Source organism: Vicugna pacos, chromosome 3 (genome assembly GCF_048564905.1).
Source record: "Vicugna pacos chromosome 3, VicPac4, whole genome shotgun sequence".
NCBI lineage: Eukaryota > Metazoa > Chordata > Mammalia > Artiodactyla > Camelidae > Vicugna > Vicugna pacos.
The window spans coordinates 36,902,340-36,924,468 of NC_132989.1; the positions used below are offsets into that span (position 1 = coordinate 36,902,340).

Sequence of the window (22,129 nt, forward strand, 5' to 3'; positions counted from 1 at the left end):
TTTTCTACAGTATGTGTGGTTTTGGACTTTCCTTTTTTTTTTTTTTTACATTTTTTATTGATTCATAATCATGGACTTTCCTTTTCTTTACTGTTAACTTTTTAGCTTTCAGATTTTCTATTAAAAAAAAATCCTCTTTCCTATCTTATCCCTCTCTTTTCTTTGTCCTTACACATAAGTCTGTTTTTCTTTACTTTCAGAAGATAGTTGTTGAAGAGTTGGCTATATTGTTTCTCAGTATTTGCTACTGGTTAATAACCCTGGATACCAATGAGTACTGAACTGGCACTTTGAGCTTTTTTGGGTAGGTTATTCTGATTTCTTTCCCTGTACTCAGTGTTAAACTATGTTCTTTTTGCAGCTCTGAGACATTCATAGTCAGTGTATGTTACTCTTATGTGGTCTCAATGCTAAATTTTTTAAAGAAAGATTTATTTTCCTTCTCTATAATTAAAACTTTGAGTGGTGAACGAACGCACTAAGATAAGTGTGTGTGTAAGAAAGTGGTGTTATATTTTAGTCTAGTCTGGTAATTTAGTTTGTTTCTTTAGGTATCTTAGGTTCTACTTGAATGACCCAGATGAGCTCTTTCATAGTTTTCTGGTATCTTCATCTTCGTTTCCCTTCTGGATGCATATCATTGAGGTGTTTCATATGACCTCAGTAGTGGAGAGGAGACGGGAGGCTTGAAATTCATGGTGGAGAGGCCTGGTCCTTTGGTCCATTCTGATGTGGAGGGACAAACCTGACCTGACTGGACTTTTGATTGATTACTGATCTGGGATTAATACTGCCCCTGGGCAAAGGTTGCAGAACTTGAGATGGAGTAAATTTCTCTTCCTCTTTTCAGTGAAGGCCCTATCATCTCTCATGCTAATTTGGCCCCATCTTAGCCACTTTATCTGTACAATATGAATGTCTCTTGCCTAGTGTACTGGAATAGTATCCTAAGAAGTCTGCCTGTTTCCTCTTTTGTCTCTTTCTATTATAAATAAAATAGCCAAAGACATATTTTTAAAATATTAAGCCATATCACATCACTCTCTAATGACTTCTCACATTTTGAATAAAATCCCAAGTTATTACTATGACCTGAAAGCCCATATATGTTCTGTGCCATAATCTATCTGAATTCACATTCAATTGTTATTACTCAATAATTTTGCTCCATTATACTGGACTTTTTGCTAATCTCAGGAAAAACAAGTAGTCAACTATTTTTAGGTTTTTGCACTTTCTATTCTCTCTGTATATATTATCTTCCCCCCAATAATTCAGTGCCTCACTTCATTTATGGTGCTTTTACCTCCACAAAGAGGAATCTCCTACCTATCCTACCTAAAAGTGCACTTCTAATCGCTATGTTCTTATCCTGTGTTACTATTATTAATTACAGAATATTTATCTTCCTGTAACAAATTTATATTCATCTACATTCATGTTTTTTGGTTCATGCCTCCACATTAGATAAGAGTCATACAAGAATAGAGGTAAGAGTCATAGAAGAATACAGGTATCCTTGAAGAGTACATTGTAGATACTCAATATATACTGACTAAATAAATAGTAAGCATTCAAAACATATTTGATTAGTAAATACATATATTAAAGAACTCAGGAATTCTACCTCCACCTATGTAGGAACACTTTGTATCAAACAAAGACTCTTAGAATGCACAACTGGGAAATCTGAGTAATATTTAGTCAGTATCATCTAAAAGTGTGGGAGAACTACAAACGCATCTAAAATATGGGTGGGGGCAATATCAAAGAGATAATGTTAGCAAGGATGAATTTACATTGAGAAATCATAATCACTCAAAGTCCATAGTTGACATTAGGGTTTACTCTTGGTATCATGTATATTATGGGTTTGGTTAAATGTGTAATGCTATACTCACCATTATAATATCATATAGAATATTTTCAACACATTAAAAATCCTCTGTGTTATGCCTGTTCATTTTCTTTCCCCCATCTCATCAGCCACTGATCTTTTTATGGTCTTATTCGTGTTACTTTTTCCAGAATGTCATATGGTTAGAATTATACAGGATGTCGGCTCTGCAAATTGGCTTCTTTCATTTAGTGGTACACACTTCAGATTCCTCCACATCTTTTCATGGCTTGAAAGCCCATTTCTTTTTAGCACTGGATAGAAGTCTATTGTGTATCAGAGTTTATTTATTTTCCTACTAAAAGAAATCTTGGTTGCTTTTAAAATTTGACAATTACGATTAAGCTGCTGTAAAAACCTGTGTGCATATTTTTGTGTGAACTTAAGTTTTCAGCTCCTTTGAGTAAATAGCAAGGAGCATGACTATTGAATCATATATTAAAAGTATGTTTAGTTTTATAAGAAATAACCAAACCATCATCCAAAGTGGCTGTATTTTGCATTCTGGCTAGTAATATACTGGTGTTCCTGTTGCTCCACGCCCTCACCCACACAGCATTTGGTGTGGTCAGTATTGTGGATTTTGGCCATTCTAGTAGATGTGTAGTGGTATCTCATTTTATTTAAAATATATATAGATTTTAAGTGATATATATGACATAATTCAAAGGTTTAGCAGATGTGTTTTTTGAATAATAGAAGGAAATAACAAAGTGGGACAGACATAATAAATAAGGAAATACTAGCTAAGCTTATTTCAAACTGCTAAAATTCATCAATTCATACATTTATAAAATGTTGTGGATCCCAGATAGGATAAACACAAAGTAACCATATGGGAACACATTATTATAAAGCAACAGATAACCATATACAAAGAGTGAAAATAAAAATGACAGCTGAAATATCAACAGAAAAAAATGGATGTCTATTCCAAGTTATATATTTATCAAAATATAATATCCAAAAATAAGGATGTTTTAGAACAAAAACTTAGAAAATTCATCACTAGAAGACCCAACCAGAAGAAACTCAAAAGAAAGTTCCTTAGACAAAATGAGAAAGAGATCCCAGATTAAAGCCCAAGATGTAGGAAGGAATGAAAATTTGAGGGGGGTTATATGAGCATTGGTTATTATAAGAAATACTAATATCTTACTTAGTTTAAAATATATGTATTATTAAAGTACATAGGATCAGCAATAAAACAATAGGCTTTAGGGAGGTAGTTGTAGTTAGTGTTAAAATCACAAAACATTTCATGTATTTTAGATTTATTAAGACATAGGTGCAAATATAATCTTTAGCAAATGTGCTAAATTAATAATGTAAAAAAGTATATCAGGAGTCTACAAAGGCAAACATGTATAAGTAAAACATATGTGATTAACCTGAAAGAAGGCCCCCAAAGTGAGAGAAATGGAACATAAAGTGAAAAAGTAAGATGAACCAACTGCAGAAGGACAAATAGAGCATGCTGTCACTTATATAAGGTAAAGTATCTAAAATATTTAAACTCAGGAAAGCAGAGAGTAGAATGGTGGTTGCTAGGGACTAGAGGGAGGGCAAAATTGGGAAATTGTTGTAAAGGGGTAAAAAGTTTCATTTGTATAAGATGAATAAATTCTAGGGATCTGCTGTTAACTATAGTGCCTGTAGTTAACAATGCTACATTATTCACTAAAAACTAAAAAAAACCAATCCCCTTTAAAATAGCACTCAAAGTAATAAAATACCTAGGAATAAATCTAACCAAGGAGGTGAAAGAATTATACAGAAAACTATAAACCATTGATGAAGGAAATTAGAGAAGACTTTAAAAAATGGAAAGATATCCCATGCTCTTGGATTGGAAGAATCAATATTGTTAATTCATTGGTTTGGCATACATCCTGTATGATATTCTTAGGACCTTCTGGATTTGTTTTTTGGGATCTGTCATTCATTTGTAAAAATTCTCAGCCATTATGTCTATAAATACTACTGCTTCACGTTCTCTTTTCTCTGATGTTCCAGTTTTATTTGTGTTAGATTATCTGTTATTGTCCCACAATTCTTGGAAGCTCTGAATTGCTTTTTCCTGTTCTTCTTTTTCTGTATGTTTCTAAGGAGTATTTTTAAAAGTCTGAATATAAAGCATGTAGGATAGAAAGTGCCATAAAATTGGATTAAGAGAAATTTAGGAGGAAAGAATGGAAGTGATAAAGCATTAGGAGAAAAAATTGGAAGTGACAAGACATATGGGAGTGGTTAATGCCTAGAAGTAAGATTTGCCATGCATGTAACTCTACCACAGTATGTAATTTTTTCTTCACTTAAAAAGTTAAATGAAATCATGAAAATGTTATTTTTATGTAAAGCTTGATTTTCTAGTACAGCATAAAACTTTTTGAAAAAGGAGAGAAGCATCTTGTGTAGTAGATTGATAACCATATCAATGAATGATGTCATTTATTATCACATTGATAGAGTAAAAACATTGAATACCTTTTAGGATCTGAAAATGATGAAGAAATAGGTTAGAAATGAGTTATTATATTTTAACATTTAAATAAATGGAATATAGTTTCCTACTATTTCAGAATTCATAATCCAGATTTTTAAAAGAGATTTATAATATTTAGATAATCACAGATGCAATATTAAAGAATCAATATTTGAATGTTTTCCAGGAAAGATAAGACTTCTAAATTTAGTTTCAGGAAATTAAAAAAAATAACCCAAACAAGGTAAATGGGAAGGAAATCTAAACTGGAAACATGGTAGTAAAATTAAGGAACAAAAAATTAAAAATATTTACAGAATAGATAGAATAGACCTGAAAAGTTATAAATAACCTGATTTTTAAGGATAACAATAATAGACAGAAAAGAATAAAATATTCTCATAATGGTCACGGAAAGTATCAGAAAAAAATGAGGAGTAGATGCCCAGTGACAACACTTCAAAAATGCAAGGAAGTCCACTCTTAGAAGAAAACGCTCTGTGGGAATTTATTAATAGTAGGTATAACTAAAGGCAATTAAAGTGCTTTACATCAGAGAGTTTGATTCATTTGATTAATAAAATGACAGTAAAATAATGAAAAAATCTAATAAGAATGGAAGAGGTTAGAATAATTAAAGTTTCTATCTTCTATTGTTGAATGAGAAATATTTTTTAAAGTCTACTTTTAAGGTTACATTAAAATTTTAATAGTATCAGTTGAAATGAAGTTTTAAGATGTCTATCGTATCCATATTGATCTATGGTCTGAATGCAATCTCCATAATTATTCCATTACACGAATTAGAATGTCCCCCAAAAACATTTTGGAAGACTCACAAGGTTTGATTTCTTGACTTATTACAGGCTCCTAGTATCGAGAGAGTGTGGTATTAGAATAACATAGACAAATAGATTAAAAAAATGGACTCAAACATATGGAAATTTTACTTTCAACAAAGACATCAAAGAAATTCAGTGTGCAGCAGATGGTGTTGGAATAACTGGATATCCAACAGAAAATCCTGAACTTCAAATGCTACTTCCACCATGTATGCAAACGAACTTGAGATAGATCATAGGTGAAAACCTGAAGGTAGGCAAAGATTCCTTAGACAATACACAGAAAGCACTAACAATTAAAATACCTTAAAAAATCAATAAGAAACTAGGAAAAGAAAGGCATGAGAGAACTTTCTCAGGTGAGGAAATTGTCTTATAACTTAAAGGGTTGTTATAAACATTCATAAAAACTCATACTACTTGCACATGAGTTCTATACATTTCATTTTACACAATTTATATACCAATAAAAGAAATTATATATATATACATAAAATGTTATGCATTCTGTGATAATTTCTTAATTATCTTCTTCAAAGAACACAATAAAGAGGATGAAAAATAAGAAATACACTAGGAGTAAAAGGCTTATATTCAGATTACTTAAAGACTATCTCCAGAGAAAAACAACATGAAACTAAACATACAATTTTGAAAAGAGGATAACCAAATGGCAAAGAAAGGGATATTTAACTTCATTAGTAACTAGGAAAATGGACAGTAAAACTAAATGAGATACCATTACATGCACAGCAGATTGGCCACGTTTTTTATGTGGGTAAATCTGACAAAGCCATGTGCTGATGAGAAAAACAAAGGTTGGGGTTTTTCAGAGGCCGCTTGTATGAACATAATTTTGTTAAACCCCTTTGGAAAGCTTTCTCACACTATGTAGTGTAGCTAAACATATGCATATCCTAATACCCAGCAATTCAACCCTTTATAGCTATCAATAGCGGATTTGATAAATAGTTGGTATTTTCAAACAATGAAATGTCATTTCTGTGCTGTTTAGCTTCTGGAGTTGAATGTTTTCTTTAAAATTTCAGTTTGAATGCTGTGAGTGTATAAGCTTCTGGTTTTCCTCTTACCCACAGTAAGTCTGACTGGGTGTCTTCTGCAGGTTTTCTTGCCTGTCCTCAAAATGCCGGTGCCCTTCGAATTTTGTATTCTGTTCCATCTTCTTCCTATTCTCCACATTAGTGACAGTTAATCTCATTTATGCACAGTGCTGTAGCATCTACATACTCTTAGCTGCAAAATCTACATATCTATTAGAGGTATTTCTACAGCTTCAGAAACTTTTATCATTTAATTGATCATCCAAATCGAGACTAGGGAGAGTGAAAGGGACTGCTGTGCTTGTGGGCAGCAAGAATAAATTACTGTTCTCTGGGGCAAACAGAGGTGCATATTGTTTTACTTATATCCAACTTCTTTCTGATATATCATCTTGTTTACATCCCACAGTCACCCCAAATTTTTATGTCCTTTGCTGAATTCACCATCTCTTGATTCAATCCAGCTTTCCCCGCACCGTCCCCCCACCCCAATGGTGGTTGGTGCTGGAATCCACTGTTTTCCAAACCACAAAGCAGGAATCATCCTCAATTCCTTTTTTCCTTTTTCTCCACATTGTCTCAGTTGCTGAGCTATTTATATTTTACTTTAAAAATATTATCTCAATATTTAAATTCCTCACTATCCCTAAACTTCTAAGCATTTCCAGCTTTTCTTCCTTTCATAGTATAGTAGACCCATCAGACTCTTTCCTCTACTCCTAATCTTGTAAGCAAGCCAATTTCTATACTTCGGCTAGAGATAACTTAACACAAAAACCTTGTCATATTATTCCCTTCACCTACTGCCCCTTGAGTTTAAGACGAGATTTTAGAAGTCATCTTATTATCTCTGCCAGTCTCTCGAGGGCTCTCTCTCTGCCACTGCCTCTGTCTTTGAGACATTCCGAATTCCTTTGCAAAAATTTATTTTTTCTTGCATTTTTCTTTTATCCTTTGCAGGTGCTATTCATTCTTCTTGGAACGCTTAAATCTATAAAGCCTTCTTTGACTTCCCAAGTCATTTAGATGGCCCTGCTGTGTGCCCTGTAGCATTTCTATATTGACACTGTCTATCTAGCTTTCTGCCCTGTAAGGGTTTCAAGAACAGAAACGAACCTGTTTATCACTGTGCCTGACACATTGTGTGCTCAATAACTATTTATTTCTTTGATTTGACTTGTTTTATATCTCATATAGTTAGGTACTTTAGTGCTTACACTGTCATTCTGAATTTTTATTTTATTTTTGACTGAACTCTCATTTTGTCTTTGTTCTTATATTCCTAAAACATATAAACTTTGAAATGGGGAGACTTTATTCCCTATGCTTAGCAATGTTTCTCCAAATATTTTCTGACTTTTTTGCCCGTATCTCTTTTTCCTCTCGACTTCTGCTTAAGTGATTCCATCCCTAATCACTCTCAACGTTCTTCATTCACATCTATTGTCCTTATAGTATTCTCTTCATATCAATGATAATACCTAACATATCATTCAATTTGTAGTTTATTATCACTCATTCAGTTATTAAGTCCCATGAGGGCAAGGACTTTGCCCAGGAATTGGGCCTTGTACCAAATAAATAATTGTTGATTGAGTGAATGGTAAATTTTATTAATAGATACCCTATTATTGAGCTTGTTTTTATTTCTAGACTAAATCCCAAATGATCTTGGATTTTAATGAGCAGTCATCTTGGTTATTTTTAATATTTTATTCAGTGATATCAATATTTAAATTTGATGAATCCTTTATATTCATCTTTAGTTTAAATATAATTTGATGTCTGTCCCTTAGAATCGTATCTATTCCTATTCCATTCGTAGCAACAAACTAATTTACTGAAATTTCCTTGCAGTTAGTCTGGTAATTCATGGGATTTCCTATTTAGTAATCTGGATATTTTGTTCTTTACCATGTTCTGTCATACTTTTTCATGAACTTAATGATTACAACATCAGTAGTTTCTGTGCTCATTGTCAAAGGTGACTAGAGCTAGCTCCTTCAACTCAGTGTGTCACCATCAATGGCTGTCCTTGGCCTTTTCCTCTTACTGCAGACAAGTTGGCCAAAAAATTGTATATAGTGGAACCTTGAACAACAGGATTTGAACTGCATGGAATATTTTTCACTAAAATGTAGATAGTACAACAGGATCTGTGGTTGGTAGAATCTGCAATTACAGACCATGAATAAGGAGTACCACCTGTAAAGTTATCTTATGATCTTCTGTAGCACAAAGGGTGTGTGCCTCTAATCCCTGAGTTATTCAGTGGTCAACTATATTTTGTAGGACAAATTGAGGTAAATAATGTAGAGTTTAAATTCCCAGTTCTAGGCAGTTAAAAAAATAACATTCAAATGCAGTTTTACCCCTCTCACGCTACTATTTCTGTCACATTCTGAGTAGATATACTGCCTAAATACTGCAATTTTGAGCATGCACAGCCACTAGGGTTACTTCCTTATCTCCCACCTATGTCTGGTTTGAAGGGAATACAAATAGTATAATGCATTATGCCACCATCATGTGTTTTGACTTTTTGATTAGTTGTTTTCTGTAATGTTTCAGAATGTACTTGATTGCAGTAAGTTAAACCATTCACAGATCAGCTACTTTATTATCTTCCTCATTTTGTCTCATTCTTGAAGCACAGCCAGGGAATATCCCAAGGTAAAGGCTGCATTTGCTAAATTATGCTCTGTTTATTTTATAATGTCTATCTATATCCCCTATATTGTTGCTTTATACAACATACTGTTCCTAGATAGTTTGTTTTTTCTTAAGATAGAAAAAATTTAATTTTATTCTCTATTTTTAGCTGAAAAAATTAATAGGAAATTGCCATTTTGAGCCAGGTATTAAATGTTATAGCAAATAACTGGTAAAGGGTTATCATTATTCAAGTTCCATATACATTTCAACTTAGAGTGCTTAAAGCAGCTCTTGAATAGGTGCTATAACCCTTATAAGAAATAACGAAACAGAACACAAATAGTCAATGTGAATTTCCTGTATATTTGGGGCAGAAAGTCACCAAACTGTGAAATGTTAGGATGCATATGGGAAGATACCAGTGTAATATATGACTAAACAATATTGGTGGTGGGTAAATGCAGATGAAAGGTTAACCAGCTGTGACTAAAGTGTGATCAATAAAACTAGCATTAAATGGTGGCTAAAAAAAAAGTGTAGTTAATGTGAAGGAGTGGTAGAAATGAATGTAAGAAATGGCTTAGTGCAAAGCAGTGGAAAAAAAACAATTTTTCCAGGATTCCTCCCCAAATTCTGTTTTTAAATGCAGTTTTTTAGTGGTGATGTGTTCTATGAGGAAAGTCAAGTATGACAAAAATGCTATTGTTAATTAATTAAACTTTATTGTGGCATAACACTTAAAAATTTACCAATTTTAAGCATACAATTCAAAGTATTTATATATATGTATATATAAATAAGTATTTATACATGTATATATAAGCAGAGTTATACATGTTCATGCAACCACTGTCATAGTCAAGATATTTAAGTTTTCTGTCCCCCCATTCAGTTCAAAGTGTTTTTATCATCTCCTTTGTGATTTCTTTTCTTTACTCAGTGGGGTTATTTAAACTGTATTATTTATTCAATTTCAAAATATTTTTGCTAGCTGCTACTATTTTTTTGTCTTTTTTTTTTTCACTTCAGGTACAAGTTCCTTGGGTACTCTGATTCCTGTTTTTAAATATGTACTGTGATTTGTTTTATGACTAATAATACGGGCTACCTTGGTGAATGTTTTATGTGCACTTCAAAAAATTATTATCTTGTGGAAATGTTATCTTGCTGAATAACATCTTATTCAAATAATTGTTAGATGAAGCGTCCTATCAAGGTTGATAATGTTCTTCCAGCCATCTGCGGTCTTACTGATAGGTTTCTTCCTACTTACATCATTGATCATGGAAAGCTGAAAACTCCATCTATAATTATGGATCTGTTCTTTGCTTCTTAATTGTATCAGATTTAATTCGTTTAATGTTCTTTTATTAGGTGCATATATACTTGAAGGATCATGAAACCATTTTGATGACTTGTGCACTTTATCATCATGAAATGTCCCATCTTATTCCCAAATCTACTTATTATTCCAAAATCTACTTTGCTGATAATATAGTCATAACAGCTTTCTTGTGTTTAGTGTAGCATGGTATATCTTCTTCCAGCGTTTATCTTTAACACATCTGTGGCTTTATAGTGAAACTAGATCTTTGAGAAGCACATGATTGGATCTTGTTCTTTAATCTTCTTTACCATCTCTGGTTTTTAACTGGGTGTATAGACGCTTTACATTTAACTGACTGACGTAACTGGAGTTAAGTCTATTGTTTTGCTTTTGCTTTTCTGTCTCCTTTGTTCCTTGTACACTTTTAACATTTTTCTTCTCCTCCAATGAACTGAGAACGTTTTATGAATCTATTTTAAATCCACTATTTACTAGATTACCATGGTTTTTTTAGTGGTTACTCTGTCCTATACTATTTATATCTTTAACTCAGTCAACCTTAAAATAATTGTACATTTCATAGATTTTTAAAGAAACTTACAGTGGATTTATTTAGTATCTTCTGGTTCTCTCCTCTTCATTAACATTTCTTCATTAACATTTCTGCTCCTACTTTTTGGAGACAGTGGCAGTATTTATAACTTTTTTAACCCCCTTGTCTGTCAGTTGTATTATTTATGTCATTCTTGGGTCTGCTTTTATTGATTGGTTTTTTTCCCTTGATTATAGGACCTATTTTCTTGCTTATTTTCATGAATGGTAATTTTAAATTGAATCCCAGACATTGTAAATTGTATGTTACTGGATGTTGCGTCTTGCTATTTTCTTAAATGAGTGCTGGGTTATCTTTTTTTCTGTCATATTATTAATTGGAATCAGTTTCAATCCTTTTCACGTTGTTTTTAAATTTTGTCAGAGGTTGCAGAGAAGCATTTAATCAAGGGTTAATTTTGACCCCCTACTATACAATAACCTTTTAGAGAATTTTATTTATTACAGTGTGTTTTATTCTGGCTTATGGAAACACAAACGTTTCCCAGTTCTTGGTGACCTCCAAGAAATTTCTGCCTACTACTCTTTGAGAATTCTTTCTGGAGAGCAAGGGTTTTTTTTTTTCATTCTTGCCTAACTCAGTGTATAGTCAAAAATTGAAGGGGATTGATGCCTCACCTCTAGACATTGTTCTCTGGGTGCAGTGCTCCCCTTTATGGTACTCTTTTTCATAAAGTCTAGTCACCTTCACCTGCTGGGGCTCATCTCTCTCTTCAGTTCATCAGAACTGGTAGGTTTTGGTTGGAATTAATCTTATGCCCTGGAAACTGCCTTCAGGTGGTATATTTCTACATGTTTTCTTTCTCCTCTCTTTACTCAAGAATGACAATCCTGTGTTTAATACTTAAAAACTTGTTCCACATATTTTGTTTGGTTTTCTGTCTAAGAAAGAAATAGTCACTATATCTGGTCTGTTATGCTATTGCCCTAAAGGGTAGGTGACTATTTACTTCATTTCAACTAAATTTTTGTTCATAATTTCAATCATGTTAACCTCTTTTGGAGAGTAGCTCTTGAACAATTTTCTCTATTTTATTTATTGCGATTGGTGAGTTCACTTTCTGTCTTCTGAGGTCAGTTTTTATAATTGTATCTGCCTATAAAGTTATCTATTCCATTGATATTTTAAAAGTTATTTGTACAGTAATCTATATTTTCTCTTAAGATTCTTTTAAATTAGCTTTGTGGGGGGGGGGGTTATTTCCATATAAGCATTTCTTGTGATTTATGCTTGCTTCCTCTTTTTGTACTCTATTTAAAACAGATCAAGTTCTCACTTTATTAGTGCTGTTATGTCTTTGTTTTCTAATTATAACACTTATATTTTTACCTTTATTATTTTATGCTTTGTATGCTTTCTTTAGGTTTGTTATTGTCTTCAGCTGGTTGCTTAATTTACTTATTTTCATCCTATTTACCAATATATGCTTCAGACAACGAATGCTGCTTTAACTGTATCTAAGGCTGTACTGTAAAGAATCTCAAACCACTGCAGATAGACTACCTGGGTGCAAATCCTCTTTGTTTCATTTACTAATTGTGAGGATAGGAAGCAAGTCACTATGCCTTGCTATGGCTGTAATTCGTCATCTGTCAACAGACAACTATGGAAAATTGAAAAACATTCTTAAAAAATAATATACTATTAACAACTATAGTTTATTCTAGGAATTCTAAATTTAGTCAAATGATTTTCTGTTGTTAAGGGGAAAAGCATTCAGTTATCTCCATGGATGTTAAGGCGTTTTGTGAATATAACATCTCTTGGTTAAAAACTCTTTGGGAGAAATATTTGGATAATTGTTTTTTCACTCTGGAGAATGCCTTTGGGCATATGTACTAATCTTCTTGCAGGAAAATCCTTTTCCTTTTCGGCTGTCTATCAAGTCTTGATAGACTTGAATGAAGCCTCGCTTTCCTGTATTAAATACTTTAAGAAGACATACAGTGTTGGGTAGTTTTTGTTTTCCCTCAGCATACAGGGAGGTTTACTTGCTACAGGTTTCTTTATATTTTTATGATTTTGAAAAATTGTTATTAAACTGTTTATATGTATTATTTCAGGATTAGTGAGCTTCAGACACATCTTAATCGTACATTATGAAGAAATTACACGTGCTCATCTCATCCTCTAGATACTTTCGCCTGGGGGCATTTCTTCACTTTATGACCAGTGCTGCCCGCCTCCATTGGGCTATGAGGATGTTCTCTCTCTCAGGTTTGCTGGTAAAACCCTTTATATTCTTGGTTTAAGTGTACATTGATTTGGTATTTATACATATTTTTTTAGGTTTCTATGACTAACAGCTGTAAAGCTGTTTACTGCCTACCTTTGCTTAGATCAGTATGGTTTGTTCTTAGCCTTATTACATCTCCCTTTTTGCATACAGAATGTGCTGCAGAAAGGGTCTCTGAGGCTAATGATACTAGACCTCACTCTCCAAGTAAGGCATCTCTGGGTAAGCCGTCCCATATACTCAACCTACTTTGTGCCGGGTGCATCTCTATAGAGACTTATGATCTGCAACAGCTATTATCCCTTTATTTGGTCCAAATTTCCTTGTATTTATCAGTCATTCTAAGTATCCTATGGTTTGGCACGTTGACATACATTCCCTCCATATCCACTTTGATGAGAGAGATCTTACCATACGTTGATGCTGAATTTTTTCAAAAGCTTTTTCTATATCTATTTAGATGAACATTCAGTTTTTATCCTTCATTTATTAATGTGGTGTATCACAGTGACTGATACATGAAATCATCGTTTCATTCCTGGAATGAATCCCATTTAATCATGATGTATGATCATTTTCATTTATGTTTATCAGGGATACTGGCCTATATTTTCTTTACTTGTGGCATCTTTATCTAGTTTTGGTCAGGGTAGTTCTGGCTTCATAAAATTAGTTTGGAAGTGTTACCCCTCTTTCAGTCTTTGCCTTTGGAAGCATATGAGGAGGATTAATTAGTGTTAGTGTTTGATATTTAATAGAATTCACCACCAAAGCTGCCTGGTCCTGGACTTTTGTTTGTTCGGAGGTTTATTATTTCTGATTCAATCTCCTTTCTAGTAATCAGTCTGTTCAGATTTTCTATTTCTTCATGATTTGGTCTTGGTAGGCTGTATCTTTCCAGGAATTTTTTCACTTCTTCTAGGTCATCAAACGTGTTGACAAATAATTGTTTGTAGTAGTCTCTTTTGTATTTCTGTAGGATCAGGCATAACATCTCTTTGATTTCTGAGTTTGAGCCCTCTTTTTTTCTTGATGAGCCCAGCTAGAGGGAAATCAATTTTATTTATCCACAAAAACAGCTCTCATATTTATTGATTTTTTTCTGTTGTCTTTCCATCTCTATTTCATCTATTTTTACTCTAATTTTTAGAATTTCCTTCTACTTCCTTTGGGCTTTATCCTTCTTTCCCTGGTGCTTTGAGGTATAATGTTAGGTTGTTTGAGACTTCTGTTATTTCTTAATGTAGACATTTATTGCTGTGAACCTCCCTCTTATTTTGTTTTGTCCCATAAGTTTTGGTATATTCTACGTCTATGCCTTAAATTTATTAAGACTTGTGAGCTAACATATCATTGATCCTGAATAATGTCCATGTGCACTTGGAAAGACTAGGTATTCTGTTGCTTGGGTTGGCATTACTATGTATGTTTGTAAAGTTAACTTGGTCTAATGTGTCATTTAAGGATATTGTTCCCTTACTGATTTTCTGTCTTGATGATCCAATGGAGTAGACGGATATTAAAGTTACCTACTGCAATGGTATCACTGTCTATTTCTGCCTTTAACTCTGTTAATGTTTGTATGTTTAGGTGCTCCTATATTGGGTGCATAAATATTTACAAATATATTCTCTTGGTACATTGAGGCCTTTATCATTATGTAAGACTCTTCCTTGTCTCTTACATCAGGCAAAATATACTTTCAAAGACTAAAGTATAGTAATACAGGCTTTCGGACTAACATTTGCATGGACTTTATTTTTTCATTCCTTCACTTGAGAGTTTTTCTAGACAATACATAGATGGGTCTTGTACAAGCCAGTCTATCTTTTGACTGGAAAATGTACTCCAGTATGAACTTACTGCTATTTTGTTAATTGTTTTCTTGCTGTTTTTAAGTCTTCTGTTTTCTTTCCTTTTTCTCTTGCTCTCTTTATGGTTTGCTAAGATTCCTTTCTTTTTATCTTATATGTATCTACCATAAGTTTTTGTCTTGTGGTTACCATGAGGCTTACAGAAACCACTTAGATTTATAGCAGTCTATTTTAAGTTGATAACACAATTGAAGTTTTGGGGTCAGTTACACAATGTGTCAATTTCTGGTGTACAGCACAATGTCCCAGTCATGCATATACATTTGTAAATTACATATTTTTAAATCTATTTTTATACATAGTGGCTAACAGTTGCAAATTTATCCCTTCCTACTCCCTTTCCCCCAGTAATCACAGGATTGTTCACTATGTCTGTGAGTCTGTTTTTGTTTTGTAGAAGAGTTCATTAGTATCCTATTTCTTTTTTTAGATTCCACATAGCAGGGGTGATAGCAAGTGGTATTCTTTCTTCTTACTCTTTCTGGCTTACTCCAGGTCCATCCATGTTGCTGCAAATGGCATGATTTTATTCTTTTCTAAGGCTGAGTAATATTTCATTGTATATATACCACATCTTCTTTATCCAGTCATCTGTCAGTGGATATTTAGGTTGCTTCCACGTCTTGGCTATTGTAAATAGTGCTGCTGTGAACATTGGGTGCATGTATCTTGTTGAATTACAGTACCCTCCAGATAAATGCCCAGGAGTGGTATTGCTGGATGGCATGGTAAGTCTATTTTCAGTTTTTAAAGGAATTTCCATGCTGTTCTCCATAGTGGCTGCAGTAAACTACATTCCCACCAACAGTGTAGGAGGGTTCCCTTTTCTCCACACCCTCCCCAGCATTTATCATTTGTATAATTTTTAACAATGGTTATACTGCATCTTCTTTATCCATTCACTTGTCAGTGGACACTCAGATTGCTTCCATATCTTGGTCATTATAAATAATGCTGCTGTGAACATAAGAGTGCCTATACCTTTTCAAATTAATTTTTTTATTTTCTTCTGATACATACTCAGGAATGGAAATTCCTGGATCATTTGGCAATTAAAGTTTTTGAGGAACTTCTATACTGTTTTGCACAGCAACTGTACCAGTTTACATTCCTACCAACAGCGTACAAAGCTTCCCTTTTCTCCACATCCTTGCCAACATTTGTTATTTGTGGATATTTTGATGATGGCCATTCTGCCAGGTGTGAAGTATGTGACATGATACCTCACTGTAGTTTTGATTTACATTTCTCTGATGATTAGCCTGTTGGCTTATCTGTAAATCTTTGGAAAAATGTCTTCTACCACTTTTGAAATCAAGTTTTTGTTTTTGAGTTGTATAAGCTCTTTATATATTTTGGAATAGTAACCCCCTTATCCACCATATCATTTGCAAGTTTTTTCTCCCATTCATAATGCTTTTATTTTTGTTGATGGTTTCCTTTGCTATGCAAAAGTTTTTAAGTTTAATTCCTCACAAGTTCCTCAAAGCCAGAAAGAGAAAGAAAAATACCATATGATATCCCTTATACATGGAATCCAAAAAAATGACACAACTGATCTCACATAGAAAACAACGTACGGTTACCTGGGGATGGTAGAGGGATAAATTCAGAGTCGAGGATTTGCACATACTAATTACCATAAATGAAATGGGTAAACAACAAGGTTCTACTGTGTAACACAGGAAACTATGTCTTGTAATAGCCTATATAGTGAAAAAGAATATGAAAAGGAATATATAATGTATAACTGAATCACTTATGCTGTACACCAGAAATGAACACACTGTACACCAACTATATACACTTCAATAAAAAAGATGTGGTATATATATGCAATGTAATACTGCTTACTCAGCCTTAAAAAAATGAAATTTTGTCATTTGCAGCCAATATGGATGAACCTGGAGGACATGATGCTTAGTGAAATAAGTCAGACGTATTACTTCTATGTAGAATCTAAAAAATAATACAAAATAGTGAATATACAAAGAAACAAAAAAAACTAGTGTCTACCAGTGGGGAGAGGCAAAACTGGGACATGAGATTAAGAAATACGAACTACTATGTATAAAAAACAAGCTACAAGGATATACTGTACAGCACAGGGAAGATAGCCAATATTTTATAACTATAAATGGAGTATAACCTTTAAAAGTTGTGAATCACTATTTGTTCATGTGAAACTTATAATAGATTAAAAAAATCCTAGCTGACCTATCAAAACACAACCTGAATCTAATCATAAGGAAACAACAAATCAAGCTAACTTGAGGGATATTCTACAGAATAACTAGACTGTTGTATCTAAGAATGTCGGGCTTTCATACACACACACCTACCTTCTCCCCTGCCAAAGAGAAGTCTGAGCAACTGTTCCAGATTCCAGAAGACCAAGAGATACTACACCTGAAGGTGATACAGGATTCCAAGTGCATCCTCCTGGACCATGAAGGAAAAAAAAAGAAACAGGGTTCATTGTGCATTTTGCAAAATTTCAGTATGAACTATGGATTATTTAAAGTTCATGAATATGATAATGATACCCTTAATTATGTAAGAAAATATTCTCATCCTCAGGAAATAAATACATATTACGTATAAATATCCTTGATCTCTATTCTCCAACGTTTTCCAGGTGTGTATATATGTGTGTATGTGTATTTTATATATATATAAAACCATATACCTGTATAGAGATATGTATTTATGTGTGTGTGTATATATATACAGAGAAGGTAAATGTTCATAATTGGTGGATCCTGCTGCTATACCTGTGAAACTTCACTCATCAATAAATTCTCATTGTTAAAAGAAAGGTAAGTAAATATACCAATAGAGCGTACTTCGTTTCAGGTACTTTACTTTATGTCTAGTGATCATTTTATCCTTATAACAACTCTATGCTAAGCTTTTGTCATTAACTTCTATGGACAGCCCAGAGGGCTGAGGTAATTCCTGAAACATGTGTCTGTTGGTCTCTACACTGCAAGTTTTTAAGTATGATGCTGTCTTCCTGCCCTGGTCAGTGTTTGATGCTCTGTCTTCCAAACTACTGTAGCACTTTCCACAGACATCTTCTATTGTATTTATCATGTTATACTGTCATTATTTTTTAAAGGATGTTCACCTTAATCTCACTTCCCACTGCTTAACACAAAATGTGACCCACAATAGGCATCTAAAAATAAGCAAATGTGTGCACACCACTACAGGAAGGACAAGTCAGTGCAGAGTGGCTGGTTGATACAGCATCATCTACAGTTGCTCTGTAAATATGACATCTATGCACATCCTGAAATGTCACTGGACCAAACTGAGATGTGCTATAAGTATACATGCGCATTAGAATTTATAAGAAAAATTATTATGAAAACATGTAGACTATCTCATTACTATTCACACTGATTTACTCCTAAAATAATATATTTTAACCAATACATCCAAAATATTAAGAAAATTAATTTTCTGTATATTCTTACTTTTTTCCGATGTGGTGACTCACATTCCATTTCTTTTGGTAGTGCTGGTCTACCCACTGCTGTGCCAATCCTGATTACCCTTCTGTGAATATTCATCTCTGTTACTGTAAAGTAGTTGACCATGTAGATTTTCACTTCATGCAGACAGATACTAGCTGCCTCCAACTCTTCCATTAGATAAGTAGATAGGTAGGTAGAAAGAAAGAGTAGCCACAACCCCCTCCTCCAATATGTAGGTAGGTAAGTAGATAGACAAGTAAAGAGATAGCAGGGAAGTAGATAAAAAGAAAGACGGACACACAAAGACACTAGCCATCTCCTCCTTCTTCATTAAGCAGGTAAGAAGGTAGGTATATAGATACAGAGACACTAGCTGCCTCCTCATTCTCTATTACTTTGGTAGGCAGACAAGTACATACGTAGGTAGGTATACAGATAGGAAGAAAGTATGACAGAGACACTAGTTGTGGCCACCTCCTCCATTAGCTAGGTAGGTAGATAGATGGGTACAAAGATAGATGAAAAAAGAGACACTAGCCCGTGCTCTTCCCACATTAGGTAGGTAGGTAGGTAGGAAAATAGAAAGTCAGAGACAGTAGCCGATACATTAGGTAATTAAAAGATGGGTAGGCAGACAGATAGGAAGGCAGAGAGAAAGGATGACAGAGACGCTAGCTGCCTCCTTCACTATTAGGTAGGTAGGTAGATAAGGTAGTTAGGAAGATACATAAATAGATAGAAAGGCAAACAGACACTTTCTGCATCCTCCACCTGTAATTGTAATTGATAGGTAGATAGGAAGACAAAGAATGACACAGCCATTAGCCGCCTCTCCTACTACATTAGGTACTTAGCTAAGTAGGTAGGTAAATACACAGATAGGTAAAAGAATGATAGAGACACTAGCTGCCTCCTCATCCCCCAAAACGTGGATAGACAGTGAGACAGGTAGATAGGAAGGTAGGCAGATACAAAGACAATGATAGAGCCGCTAGCCACCGCCGCCTCCTCCATTAGGGAGGGAGATAGGTAGGAAGGTAGAAAGGTATGAGGGAGATAGAAAGATAGAATCATAGAGATGCTATACGCTTCCTCCTCCTCCATTGGGGAGGGAGGGAGGGGAATAGGTAGGTTGAGAGGTAGGAAAGGGGATAGGAAGATAGAATCATAGAGATGCTAGCTGCCTGCTCTTCCTCCATTATGTAGGTAGGTAGGTAGAGAGGTACGGAGGTGGGTAGGAAAGTAGGTAGGTAGGTAGACAGATATGTTGTTACATAGATATATAGGCAGGTACTTACGTAGGTAGAAAGGTAGATATATAGAAAGAATGTCAGAAAAGATAGTTGCCTCCTCCTTCTACATTATACATAGATATGTCAATAGCAAGAGAGACAGACAGAGACACTACCTACGTCTTTCTCCTCCATTAGGCAAGTAGGTAGTTTAGTTAGGTAGTTAGATATATAGGTAGATTGGTAGAACGACCGAGACAGAAACACTAGCCTCTCTCCACTAGAGGGAGAGAGGCAGAGACAAAGCTATAGAGAAAAGTACTAGCCTGTTCCTCATACCGTGTCACCCTTTTCTTCTTCTTTGCTCATGAAGGAAACCTGGTGTCATATTCAATGTCAACTTCTCTTCTTTCTAATGAAAAATAGAAAAAAATATTGGTACATGTATGAATTACACTCTACATTTACTCTCCTTTCATATATTTTAAAGATCAAAATCAGCTTAATTGAGCCAAGCCCATAGCAACACTTGATTAACAGAACACCTTCAAATCACGTTAGCATAAAAAATGGCACACTATGTATTTTGCTTGGTGTTTCAAGAAAGATATGTCAATAAAAATTTTATTTCACAGGTATGGAAATATAAATCATTTTCTTTCTTTTGCTGTTATAATTTATTTGGAATATTAGAAATTCTCCAAGAAAAGTTTTGTACCCTTTGATGAAGTTATAGATGAGCTGAGAACAATTTTTGTGGGAGAATACTATCAAACTATATATATATATATATATATACACACATATATATACACACACACACACATATCAATAAATATGGAAAATACGGGTTTTCCCCTATTCAATTTAAAATACCAAAATCCCATATATATTTAAAGTGTGAAGAAGAAAACAAATTTCAAATTACATCTGGTACAACAAATTTTTCTTTAAAAAATATTTAAGATTTTCAGTGGGAATAATGTGTTCCCGGCACATTGCTACTCATAAACCAGCTATTTATACTTAGTTTATTTAACTTCATTCTGTTACACTGAGATACTATAATCTGGGGAAACCTGAGTATAATGAAGATTCTGTTTCAAAGAAAAATAAGATTACTTTTTCTCTTAAAAGTCTTATATGTGTCAATAGGTTTGTATATATTTGGTGTAATCGTTATACTCTAATGGACCTCCAGAAGAAGTTGTCTGTATTTGAAGTCATGTGATTCTAATTATTAAACCTCAAACCCACTTATATGTTTAATCCTTATTTTCCTTTAAAAAAAGTCAATGTAAATTTAGTTAGATAACCTAAAATAATCTGCCAATTTGGATATTACATTTATCCTGCTCTAATTTTAAATAATGAGGACAGTTTTGTTGTTCCCAGATGAGATTACAGCACATTCAGGGGAAAAAGTCTTGTTATTCCTGATATACTAAAAATCAGGTGAAAGTTTCTCTAAAGTTTTTTCCTTTATTTAGAAACCAGGCTGAGGGATTTTGTTTTGAATGACAACATATCTAAAGGAAAATTACTAATCAGATCTTGGAGACAAAGTAGAAAAGATAAGGTTGGTGTCATCTTTTTTTAAAGGCCATTGAACATTAGAATCCACATCAGTCTGGCTCTAGACTGGGAAGATACGCCAAATTAGATCAAATTGGAGCTTAAAATTGTGATTCAATCTGTTCATGTAGATAAAACCTCAAAGTTCCATCATGTCAAATATACCATCTTAACCACTTTGTTTCCTTATCATCTTTCCTTTGCCATCTTATTACAGACAGAGAAACAACACTGATTTCCCTTGGAGAGTTTAAATCACATCTGGTATCTTTTAGAAGGCTTTCCTGACAGGAATAGCAATCATAATATGAAATCATTCACTTTTAATAATATCTTTAAATATCACATGATTTACCTGCACACAAGTTTAGGTCCTAGAAGTAATATGTCAAAGTGGATTTGATGCTGATAGAGCTGAATTCCTTGCCGAGACCTAAAGAGAAACAGAGTGACCTCAGACACACTCCCAACTTTATTTACAGGACATGGACAGGCATCTGACTGCGCCTGGGAAAACATAGGTAGTATAGTACTTTGTGAATTTTTCCACAAGGGACTATTTAAGCAACATGGGCTTATTAGAGAAAATTCCCCTGGGGAAGTTGAGAAAGACTGGACACAGTGATGCACAACTCACTCACTCTGTACACCTCTCCCCATTTCTTCTGTAAAGTATCTCCATGACAGCACACAACAGAGCCCTTTAATTTTATTTTGTGATTATGGTAACTGATGCAAGTCTATTAGGAAGGTAGCAGAATCCAGTCTCTCTGTTCACAGTACCTGAGACTCTTCACCAAATGCTCCTCAGTGCTCTTGACACTGGAGGGTAATGTACATCTGAAACTTG

The 22,129-nt window shown here is 34.0% G+C and overlaps 1 protein-coding gene across 9 annotated transcripts in view; it reads right to left on the reverse strand.

Moving 5' to 3' along the window:
* The window catches only part of LOC107034844 (protein FAM170A-like), a 591,285-nt gene that overhangs the window by 113,012 nt on the left and 456,144 nt on the right, over nucleotides 1–22,129 (reverse strand). For 7 of the 9 annotated variants that reach the window (XM_072957842.1, XM_072957840.1, XM_072957841.1 and 4 more), the window contains 4 exons: nucleotides 21,635–21,712; nucleotides 20,044–20,116; nucleotides 18,473–18,576; nucleotides 17,333–17,432 (listed from right to left, as the gene is read on the reverse strand). The gene's annotated coding sequence lies outside the window, so the exon portion shown is untranslated. Of the gene's footprint in view, nucleotides 1–17,332; nucleotides 17,433–18,472; nucleotides 19,244–20,043; nucleotides 20,117–21,634; nucleotides 21,713–22,129 lie in introns of all 9 variants that reach the window. The other 2 variants (XM_072957851.1, XM_072957850.1) reach the window with 2 other exon arrangements.